A 9,929-nucleotide genomic window follows, 5' to 3' on the forward strand; every position below is an offset into this window, starting at 1 on the left:
CAATGAGGAAAATCACTTTGATTTCCTACTTCCATCCAAACATAATTTAAAAACCCTTTATTTTCCCATTAATATAGATGACTGGACTTCTATGGACAATAGATACACGTGATAGAATAATATTTTTGAAATATTAGTTGATATTTTATTCTTGAAATTGCCTCCTTTTCTCTCCCCCCTCAATCACTTTATTCAATTAGGCAGCTTTGGAATCATTATCTCAGGGTAACGGGTAAGAGTTAGATGGAAAATACAAAATACTCTGTAAGTCTTTACTAATATTTGTTTCCAACTTACTAAAGTCTTTAAAAGGTCAGAGGGCTTCTGCCATATTTTAATGTTTTGAAAAATAAATTTTATGGATTGTGTCTTTCCTCCAGAGAAGTGTTTCTTATCTAGGGGCAAATTTGCCCCCCTTCCTCCCACTCCAGGAACATTTGACAAAATCTAGAGACATTTTTGAATGCCACCATGAAGCTGAGGTGGGTGGTACTACTGGCATCTAGTGGGTAGAAACCAGAGGTGCTGTTAAACATCCTACAATGCACAAGACTGCCCCTCCACTCCTAACAAAATATTATCCAGCCCAAAATGTCAAGATTGCTGAGGTTGAGAAACCTTGCTCTAGGGAAGCTGAAGAACATTCTTTTCATTGCATAGGAAGACGAGAGGATAAGGCTGAGTCAAGAGAGTAGAGGTAGTGGCAGTTAATGAAGGAAGGAATCCATTTCCCTGGTTGAACTATGGATGTTGTGAGGACATCTTGTCTCACAAGCTGACACTTAGAGGCATGGTGTGGCCACAAGACAGGAAGGATTGTGTATTTTGTCCAGGACAATCTGATCTCTGTCTGCATAAATAATGGTGCTTTTGTTTATCAGAGAAGCTCTAGAATGATCTCATGTCTCGGGGCACAGAAAAGATGGAGAGAGGTGACAGGAGCTGAGAATGCGAGGCAAAGGGCAGAGAGGGGCATCTCTGTGAGGAACCTGATGAAGAACCACAGACAGAGGCCAGGGAGTGCCCTTGATCTGCCAGTTCTTCAACAAACTTGTGGCTTGAGGCAGATACAGAAAGCCATGCCCTGGAGGGGAATAAACTCTGTGTTACGTACAAAGAGAGCGCCATCCAGTAACAGAGGAACATGTTACCCAGGAAGACAGCTAAGCATTCTGCATGAGGAAAAGCTTTCATAGAAAGGAGCTTAAAATACTTCAATTTCAGATGATTACATTTGAGCGAGGGACTTCACTGTCCATGTCAAACGTTAAAATTTCTCAAGCTAAATTTCAATACATCAGATTAGGGAATAGAAAGTTCTTCACTTTTCCCAAGTACAGGGTTTTAAATGTTGAACTATGGGTGGATTCGAAGTTTGAATGTGGTTTGTTGCTATTGTTCTTTTGTGTGTATGTGTGTTTTCTTCCTCCCTCCCTCCCTCCCTCCCTCCCTCCCTCCCTCCCTCCCTCCCTCCTTCCCTCCCTTTTCTTCTTTCTTTTTTAAACTTAGACATTCTAACTCAAGTGGCTGGGATTGAAAACACTGAAGGAATATCATTTTGCAAACTTGCAGTAACTAATTATCATTGTACCCTGAAGATTTCTGGCAGAGCTTGGAGGAATGGCGGCAGAATAGAAGTTTTTGCTTGAATAAACTTCTTTATTTCATGGCTTTGTGAGAATATTACTGTTGTAACTCTTTTAAAGGCATTGTTTAAATATTTTTTAATATCAAATTCATCAAAAGTCAGAAATGATATCTTTACAGTATAATAACTACACTGACTAAGCACTAAATATATGCCAGCCATTGTACTAGGACTTACAGGTGCTATCTTATTTAATACTTGCAACAACACTATGAGGAAGCTCATGCCAATACTCCTGTTTTAAACATGAAGGAGCTGATGTGAGGAGACATGAAGTAACAACACAGCTGAGAGTGGAAAAATCAGTATTTAAACTGAAGCCGTCTGGTTTCACAGTCTATTGTACTGGCTTCTCTAAGCCAGTACAATAGACTGTGAAACCAGATGGCTACCCGCTATTCCAGGATGAAAGGTTCCCAGAAGCTGCCAAATAACACCCATTTTCCATCACTGACTAGGAATTAATACTACCTGTGAGGAGACAGGGAAATGAACTCTCTTGTGGAAACTCAGGTAACCAGCTAAATAGCTCATACTACGAAAGAGGAGAAAGAAATCAGATTTGGAAACAACTAGAAGTCTGTGCCCCTGGCTAATAGAATAAATATTTATTGTATCTCCGGTATATAACATTATCTTCATCTTGCCTTCCTAGTAAACCATCTATATTGATGAACTTGTCTAGATGATTCATACCAAGTTCTATACCAGAATCCTATACCAGATTCTCTATATATTATTGGATTAATGTTGTCACACAGCACCCTAACCGTTTGTCCCTACCATCCTTTCCTTAAGGAAAGAGGGTTGCGGGGTTGTCCCTCTTAGGGGTTGAGTTTTATAGGTTTCCTCTCTTGGTCCCAGTATGCTGGGTCTGCGGTCAAAGACGAGTAAGATTCCTCAAGGGAGGAACGACTTAAGCCAGACGGGACCCCAGGGACCCCCATGAGCTAATGTGAAACTAGGAGGGATGCCCCTCCTCCAATGCTTTCTGGAAGCTGCTGACGCATGCTTCTGATGTCCGGCACCCTATTGTGCTAAGGAACGATAATTGAGCGAACTTATCTCGCTTCTTAGCTCATGGGATAATTGCTCCGAGAAACCTGCTCCCCCAGGGGTTGTACACACCGCACCTTGATCATGTGGGGACAGCATGCTCAGGTTGCTTTGGGACAATATGATTGGGTATTGGAAATACGCTAATTGTATCAGTGGTGTGAGAGTCTTGCAGACCCTGCCCAGAATCATGTGATGCCTATTGTGAAAAAACAATAAATACCCACGACGACCTGATTTGGGGCTCCAGTCTCTTGAGGCTGTGAGTCCCTTGGTCCTCTGTGGTTTCTTTGCATTCAGTGTCTCTTGTCTCTTTATTTCTATAATAGAATTTAGCCCTTGCCGCCTCCCTCGCTTTCCCCACTGCTTGTGTTGTGCAGGACGCAACAGATTAATATTGAAATAATTTGTCAGTGAAGTCATATGTTTCTCTGTTTTTTCTGTTTGACTTATTTTGCTTAGCATAATAATCTCAAGATCCATCAATGTTGTTACAAATGGCAGTATTTCATCTTTTCTTATGGCAGAACAGTATTCCATTGTGTATATATACCACATCTTCTTTATCCAGTCATCTATTGATGGACACTTTGGTTGTTTCTATGTCTTGGCCAACGTCTGATATGCAGTATATAAAACTGAAGACAACAAAGGAACAAGACAAACAAATGAAGAAACAAAAACTCATAGACACAGACAATAGTTTAGTGGTTACCAGAGGGTGAGGGGGGAAAAGGGAGTGGTAGATGACGGCAAATGGGATCAAATACATGGTGATGGAAGGAGAACTGACTTTGGGTGGTGAACACACAATGTGATATATAGATGAAGTATTACAGAATTGTACACTTGAAACCTATGTAACTTTACTAGCAATTGTCACCCCAATAAACTTTAATTTAAAAAAAAAAGAATTTAAACCCTCCCCCAAAAGAAATAATTTGTCTATAAAAATAATTTTAAAATAAAAAAAATAAATTAAATTTTATTACCAAACTGTGCCTACATTGATTTTTATAAGATGCCTCTATGAAAATGCCTGACCCACAATTCCAAGATAAGTATATAGATAACACCAACTTTTAGGTAAAATGCCAGCAGTGATGAAATTAACAATGAAAATACCATGCATAATCTGTGCACTTATTTTCTGTGTCATCTGGAACAATATATTTTGTAATTTTCAAAGAATGCATGAACTCCCTTTTATGGTGTCTATTGGCTTGAACTTCGTACTGCTTGCTGCCAGAGCTCACAGTCTTCACCACCATTTCTGGTCACAGCTGCTGTGTGGGAAAGCCTTTAAGCATCTTATAATGGCTACTTTTATAAACTGCCCAATCTTTCTTATATTTTTTCAGGAACTGTATTTATTATTTATTTATATGTAGACAACCAATATATAATATTGAAGACTGTGACACTCTTTAAAACAATTTTTTTTAATTAAAATGTGTTGGGGTGACAATCGTTAGTAAAATTACATAGGTTTCAAGTGTACAATTCTGTACGATCATCTATATATCACATTGTGTGTTCACCACCCCAAGTCAGTTCTCCTTTTATCACCATATATTTGATCCCTTTTACTCTCATCTACCATCTTCCCCCTTATCCTCTGGTAACCACTAAACTGTTGTTTGTGTATATGAGCAAATAGATATCAAATTTAATCCCTTTTTCTTTTCTCATTGCATTTTCTAAAAGAGCATTTACATTCATGTTAAAACTGAGAGGTACTACATGATATTATTTCCTGTTTCTAATTTTAGTGAGACTGAGTCAAGAGTTTATTAAGTTTAAAAGTGACCATGAATAATATATCTCCAAAATTATGTTTGAAATCTAAATTTAGAGACAGAGCCTTGGAGCTTTCTGGAATATTGGCATTAACATCCAAGAGCAGCTGTTCAGAATCAAGAAACAGAAAACGTCTCTCACAGGCAGGAGCAAGGTTTACAAAATCAGTGTGAAGGAGAAGAGACTACGCACTAGAGAGGGACCAGACAAACACACATTCCTAGACAAACTAAGGCATGACGGGTTACCATTACATCATGATTGGTAATTCTAACTACAAACTAGTTAGACTAGGTGATAATTTGTCATTTCATTCTCAATGTGTTTATATTTAAACTTAATACATACTTAATAAAATTCTGTGTTCATATCCTATAGTGTTGTTGTATTGTAAACAATTACATTTAATAATAACTAAATGCATTTTTAAGAGAGAATTCTTAGATCAGTACACCAATATAACATTGTAATGACCATTTTCATGAATTTACTTAGAAAGTAAAATAAGACTTCACAGGATTGTTTACAGGAGAAGTCCTGTTGTGATTACTGCAGTAAATAGACCTAAAAGTACACCAGGATATAGAGTCTATTTTCTTGTAGTCCTTTCTGAAAATTGTACCACATCATCATATTACTATGTTTGCTTCTGAAATATTTCTAATGTCATGCTCATGGGAACGTTGACTATTGTGTACTTTAGAAATAACATAATTTGCAAGCAATGTCAGAGTTGCCTTCATCCACAAACATAATTTCCATATTTTGAAATTGAGTACGTATAATTTTGTATTTTCAATTTTATAGATAATCATGACTAGTTAAGAATAAACAGAGTGTTCCCCTTCTAAATGATTATGTTGTTAACATATTTGAAAGTACATCTTCCAATGCACCATTTTTTTCTTTCAACATCGATTTTCAGAAAATATGTCAACCTGAAATTTCTGTTTCAATTTCAGTACTATTTTAGTTCTTCTATATTTGGGTCAAAATTGCACTTTGATTTCTGTATAACTCTGAATAAATGTCTATCTTAGGCAATAGACCTTATTATGATTACTTGTTTCTTTACAATTTTTTTCTAGTGATTTGCTCACAATTTTCTGGGACACCCTTATCACTGGCTCCACATGGATGTTATAGGAAGTTGATGCTTCCATAACTTTTGCTAGTTCACTCACTTGTTGATCTTCACTCCTGTTGATCTTCACATCACATTATTATGTGATGTCGTCTTTTCCTTTTCAACATCCACATCAAGTTTATTCATGTTATTTCATATTTAATTTTTATGTTCATATATTCTTGTGTCCATTTTGATATTACTTGTATTACTGCACATACATCCTCTTTTAAATGAATTGCTTTTAAAATGTGGAATAGAAAGCATCCTAAAAAAAAAAAAAAATTTATTCAAACAGAACTGGAGGGGCAAGGGAAATCTGAGTATGCCGTGTATTTTCTGATACCCCAATGGCTTTGAATAACAGACAATTCCACAGTGTCTTTCATGTGGCTTCTTTTCATTCTCTGTTGATGCTTTAGAATAACTGTAATTTCCCTTTAGGTCTCTGATAGGATTTAGCTTCAGTAATTCACAAACTTGAAAAAATGAAATTATTAGATATTTTCAGTGCAAACCCCAAACATATTTGTGGAGTTGAACACTAGAAAGTATAAGAAAGGAATCAGGAATCGCTTTACTTAATGTTTTCATATGAGTCATCTTGTTAGTGATTATAGCTGATTAATGGGGGGGGGGTAAATATTTATTATATTATTTCAGCATGCAAGTGCCAGTCAGATTTTACTCTTTCACAGCTGTGCCTATTATATGTTAAGGATATATTCTCTTAGATTCTGTTTTCAGGTCAATAAAAAGTTACCTTCCATCCTAGGTTCATACAACAATTATATATCCTTCACATGAGCTTCTTCAGCAATTGTACTTTCTACAACTTGACACTAACATTTGTTGAACTCGCTCTCCATTTTTCCCAACACTTAGACTAAGCTAATTGCATAGTAAGTTTTTGATTCAAAAAATGGTTTTTAAGATACACATATGACAAACAAGCAGAGAAGAAAAATGATCTGCATCATATATATATATATATATCAGGGAATTGCAGTTAAAAATAATGAGACACCAATAAATAGCTATTCAAAACACTAACACCAAATGCTGGTGAAGATGTGGAAAAACAGGAACTTGAATTCATTGTTTCTAGGAATGCCAAATGGCATAGCCACTTTGGAAAAACACTGTGGCAGTTTCTTTAAAACTAAACATACTCTTACCACACAATGCAGTAATCATGTTACTTGGTGTTTACCCAAAGCGGTTGAAAACTTATGTCCAGCTTTCGCCTCAGTGTCAGCTCTAGCTATCAGCCAAGTATGCGCGCTCCGGATCTTCGGTACCAGCAGCTGCCATAGACGTCGTTGCGTTCCTCTGGCTTCATCTGTGCCACTTGTCCACCACACATTCCGTCGTCATCAGCCGCCATCTTGGTAAAGCTCGCAAAAAACAGTAAAAATCAAGGTGACCCCCCAAAAATGGCTCCTCTCCCAAAGGAGACAGAAGAAGTTAGTGAAGATGAGGAAATGTCAGAAGATGAAGAAGATGAAAGCAGCGGAGAAGAGGTTGTTGTCATTCCTCAGAAAAAAGGCAAGAAAGCTACCACTACTCCAGCAAAGAAGGTGATGGTTTCCCCAACAAAAAAGATTGCAGTTGCCACGCCAGCCAAGAAAGCAGTTGTCACCCCCAGCAAAAAGGCAGTGGCTACACCGGCCCTTGCCAAAAAGGCATTAGTTACACCAGCCAAAGCAGTGGTGACACCTGGCAAGAAGGGAGCCACACCAGGCTAAGCATTGGGAGCAACCCCTGGTAAAAAAGAGCAGCCACCCAAGTCAATCGAGCCAAGAATGGCAAGACAGTGATGAGGAAGACGACAACAGTAAAGAAGAAGATGGGGATGAAGATGAGGATGAAGATGAGGATGAGGATGAATTCGATCCTCCTGCTGCTGCCTCAGATGATGACAAGGAGGAAGACGATGATGAGGAAGATGACTGGGAAGAAGAACCCATGGAGGTTATACCAGCCAAAGGCAAGAAAGCTCCTGAGAAAGCTGTTCCTGTGAAGGCCAAGAGCACCGCAGAGGATGAAGACAAAGAGGACGATGATGAAGATGAAGATGAGGAGGACGAGGATGAGGACGAAGAGCCTGTCAAAGAAGCACCTGGAAAACGAAAGAAGGAAATGGCCAAACAGAAAGCAGCTCCTGAAGCCAAGAAACAGAAAGTGGAAGGCACAGACCAACCACATCTTTCAATCTCTTTCTTGGAAACCTGAACTTCAACAAATCTGCTCCTGAATTAAAAACTGTCTCTCACAGGCAGGATCATTTTTAGCAAAACTGTTTTGCTAAAAATGATCTTGCTGTTGTGGATGTCAGAATTGGTGTGTCTAGGAGGTTTGGCTATGTGGATTTTAAATCTGCTGAAGACTGGAAAAAGCCTTGGATTTTACTGGTTTAAAAGTCTTTGGCAATGAAATTAAACTAGAAAAACTAAAGGGAAAGACAATAAAAAAGATCGAGATGCAAGAACACTTTTGGCTAAAAATCTGCCTTACCAAGTTACTCAGGATGAATTAAAACAAGTGTTTGAAGATGCCATGGAGATCAGATTAGTCAGCAAGGATGGAAAGAGTAAAGGGATGGCTTGTATCGAATATAAGACAGAGCTGATACAGAGAAAATGTTTGAAGAAAAGCAGGGAACAGAGATAGATGGGTGTTCCATTTCCCTGTACTATACCAGAGAGAAAGGTCAAAATCCAGACTACAAAGGTAGAAAGAATAGCACTTGGAGTGGTGAATCAAAAACTCTGGTTTTAAGCAACCTGTCCTACAGTGCAACACAAGAAACTCTTCAGGAAACATTTGAGAAGGCAACTTTTATCAACGTGCCCCAGAACCAAAATGGCAAATCTAAAAGGTATGCATTTATAGAATTTGCGTCATTTGAAGACGCTAAAGAAGCTTTAAATTCCTGTAATAAAAGAGAAATTGAGGGCAGAGCAATCAGGCTGGAATTGCAAGGACCTAGGAGATCACCTAATGCAACAAGCCAGGCATCCAAAACTCTGTTTGTCAAAGGTCTGTCTGAGGAGACTACAGAAGAGACATTAAAGGAGTCACTTGATGGCTCTGTTCTGGCAAGGATAGTCACCACCCGGGAGACTGGGTCTTCCAAAGGGTTTGGTTTTGTAGACTTCAATAGTAAGGAAGATGCCAAAGCCGCCAAGGAGGCCATGGAAAATGGTGAAATTGATGGAAACAAAGATACTTTGGACTGGGCCAAGCCTAAGGGTGAAGGTGGATTTGGAGATCGCAGTGGACGCAGAGGTGGCTTTGGAGCCGAGGTGGTGTCTGCGGAGGCCGAGGTGGACTTGGTAGCAGAGGCCAGGGAGGTTTTGGAGGGTGAGGAGGCTTCCAAGGAGGAAGAGGAGGAGGAGGAGGAGACCACAAGCCACAAGGAAAGAAAACGAAGTTTGAATAGTTTCTTCTATCCCGGTCTTTCCCTCTTCCATTGGAAAGAAAGGACTTGGGTTTTTACTGTTACCTGGTCAATGACAGAGCCTTCTAAGGACATTGCAAGAGAGCATACAGTCCTGTGGTCTACTTGGAAATCCCTATAGATAACATTTCAAGGGAGATACCCTGTTTGTTTTGACTATCCGGATATAACCTTTTTAAAGAGATGAGTGCTAGAGCTGACCCTTACCTGTAAGGGTCAATATAAAATTTGAATTTATATTGTTTCTTCCCATGTACCAAAAAACACATTTTTTTTCCTACAATTCTTTTTTTTTTTTTCTGTGTTGGGGGGTTGTAAAGGAAAGCAGAATGTTTTATCATGATTTTGTTCAGCATTTTAGGACAAATCGAAAGTCCTAAACTGGAAAAAACAAACAAAACAAAAAAAACCCAAAAACTTATGCCCACACAAAAGCATGCACATGCATGTTTATGGAAGCTTTATTCATAATTGTCAAAACTTGGAAACAACCATGTTGTCCTTTGGTAACTGAATGGATAAATTAACTGTGGTATATCATACAATGGAATATTTTTCAGCACTGAAAAGAAATGAGCTATCCAGCCAATAAAAGACTTGTCATACAATGTGATATATAGATGATATATTATAGAATTGTACACTTGAAATCTATGTAATTTTACTAACTGTTGTCACCTCAATAAATTTAATTAAAAAAAAGACATGTAGAAAACTTACATGCATATTACTAAGTGAAAGAAGCCAATCTGAAAACGCTACATACTATTGCAGTATGTAGCTACATACTGTAGAATTTCCCCAGGTTCTGACTATGTAACATTCTGGATAAAGCA

The 9,929-nt window shown here is 38.3% G+C and overlaps 1 pseudogene; it reads left to right on the forward strand.

Annotated features, from left to right (window-relative positions):
- The first annotated feature begins 4,740 nt into the window (after positions 1–4,740).
- LOC141570769 (nucleolin pseudogene) lies at positions 4,741–9,075 on the forward strand (annotated as a pseudogene).
- The last annotated feature ends 854 nt before the right edge of the window (positions 9,076–9,929 follow it).

This window comes from Rhinolophus sinicus, chromosome 3 (assembly GCF_057876585.1).
Source record: "Rhinolophus sinicus isolate RSI-liver-muscle chromosome 3, RSI-T2T, whole genome shotgun sequence".
Lineage (NCBI taxonomy): Eukaryota > Metazoa > Chordata > Mammalia > Chiroptera > Rhinolophidae > Rhinolophus > Rhinolophus sinicus.